The following is a 2,667-nucleotide window of genomic DNA, read 5'->3' on the forward strand; positions in this document are numbered from 1 at the left end:
AGGCATGTTAGTGATGGCTCGAAAATCTGTGAAACGTCCCCCTGGTAGGAGGCGTGGTCCATCTGCTAAGAAAACCAAGCGTGCCCCCAAAAAATATATAGTTTCAAAAAAGAAGAGAAAGGGGAAACAGACGAGGAGGCCGTCCTGTAAAAAAGCAGCTAACACTATTTTCTGATCATGGCACTGCTGCATCGCATGTCTGAGGAGTGTGTTAAGTCGGAGCTAGACTTGTTCACTGTACCATTGACACAAACTGCTATTGAAAAAAACACTTATGTGGAAATTCCACCGGTTTCGGCGATATCTGACACAGGCCCTTTGGAGTTTTTCATAGCCGGACATGGTGAAGATTATACGGATCTGAATAACACTTTGTTGTATCTACGTCTTAAAATCACAAATCCAGACGAAAGCAACATTGATGACGGTGCTGCTGTGGGTTTGATAAACTATCCGTGGGCCACCATATTTTCACAGGTCGATGTGTCTCTCGGTGACAGACTTATATCACAGAGTTCAAGTACCTATCCATACTGTAGTATCATAGAGTGCTTGGCCAACTATGGTCTAGATACCTTGGAAACTGTTTTTTCTGCGGGGCTCTTTTACCAGGATACGGCTGGACATATGGATGAGACAAACCCTGCAAGGAACAATAGTGGATTGAGAAAGAGGGCTACGTACACAAACGCTAGCAATGTAGTTGAATTATTGGCCCCCATTCATAGCGATATATTTTTTCAGCAGAAATTGATGCTCAACGGTGTTGATATAAAAGTTCGTATGACTCGTAGTAAAGACGATTTCTGTCTAATGCGTAATGATGCGGTAGCATACAAAATTAACATACTCACAGCATCTTTATTTGTGAAAAAGGTGACAGTATCACTGCCTGTAAGACTGGGTCATGCACAGGCGTTGTTGTCAACAACAGCAAAATACCCAATTGACAGAGTATGTATAAAAAATTTCTCTATACCTGGAGGAACACGGAGGTACGCTGCCAAAGTCTATGATTATAACGATGGTGGATAATGACGCTTTTACTGGCTCGTACACCAGAAATCCATTTGCTTTTAAACATTATGACTTGGAATTTCTTGCTGTCTATGTGGACGGTCAACAATACCCGGCTAAACCACATCAACCCAATTTTCACACTGGTTCCGCTGTTCGAGAGTTTTATCAGATGGCTTTAGCATCTGGAAGGCATCTGAAGAACCAAGCATTGCCTTTTGACAGGGAGGAATTTCTACAGGGCTACACTCTGTACGCATTTAACCTCACACCTGATGAAGAATGTGGTCAACATGTATCTTTGGTCAAATCAGGCAATATAAGACTGGAGGCTCGTTTCAGACAACCCCTTCCACACACAATAAATTTGTTTGTGTACGCTGTTTTTGACAGTATCATTGAAGTGTCTAACCGAAGACAAGTTTTGGTGTATTTTTTTACTAATGAACACTTTGGAGTTGACCGCAGTCATGGACAAAGTGTCCAATAACAAACATTTTCTTGGTGTGTTAGCATGTGATCAACTACCTACAAATGTTGTGTGGAATTTACCAACAATGGTAATTATTAACACACACATCTGATCTCCCTGGCGAACACTGGCTGGCCGTGTATATTAGTAAAGACCGTGTCGGATGTTTTTTTGATAGTTTTGGAAACAAACCCGACTATGACAGATTCCCTACGTCGATTAGAGACTTTCTTAACACATCATGCGTAGCCCAACAGTATTCGACCAGACAAGTACAAGATTTCACCTCGACTACGTGTGGACAACACTGTGTTTTTTTTCTATATCATATGGCTAAAGGTTGTAGCTATGAAGAAGTGATTTCTAAATATAGTTTTAATTTAATAAAAAATGATAATATGGTTTCAGCTTTTGTGAAAAAATTTTATCCGTGTGTTTGTAAAAATGTATAAATGTTAAAATGTGTGCAGCATGTTCAAACAGGACAAATGTTTGTGTAATATGTAACCTGCGTAATGTTTGATAAATAAAACAAACAAAATAAGAATTTCAACTCAAGAGTCATTTATTTACAAAATACAACATTTCAATCACTGTGAAACAATATTTACATAATTGACATTTTGTAAACAATACATACAAAAAAATACATAAAAAAGAAAACTAAAATAAACAAAAACAAACAACAATACATTAGAAGTTTAACCATTTACTAATGGTTTAGCGTTTTGAAAACACTCCATGAAAAACTTTGTGTTGCCTGGGTACATCTGTCTACCTAACACACCAACCTGGTTGTTGTCTCTAGGGTTTTTAAATAATATGAGGTAATTTGTGTTTAAACTAATTGTCCTACTAGACTTTCCTTGAAAAAACAAATTTTGGATAAGGTAGATAGCGCTTACATTTCGATGATGTACATACTGTGTGAAAACCTTTTCTACCTCAGAGTTATTACTGGCATCTTTCATAACGTCGTCAATAATTAACAAATTATTTCTGTTAAGCGGTAGAATAGTGTCGTCATTTAGTGTTGCCGGTATCCCTTGAACAAAATTAATATTTCTTATTTGTAACATTTCGTCATAAAGAGGTTGCCAACAATCGTAAATGTATACAATGTTTTCTATTTTGTTTGAAACCAGCTCATCAGTACGTTCAAGCAGTTGTTTAACAAA

This window comes from Astyanax mexicanus, unplaced genomic scaffold (assembly GCF_023375975.1).
Source record: "Astyanax mexicanus isolate ESR-SI-001 unplaced genomic scaffold, AstMex3_surface scaffold_35, whole genome shotgun sequence".
Lineage (NCBI taxonomy): Eukaryota > Metazoa > Chordata > Actinopteri > Characiformes > Acestrorhamphidae > Astyanax > Astyanax mexicanus.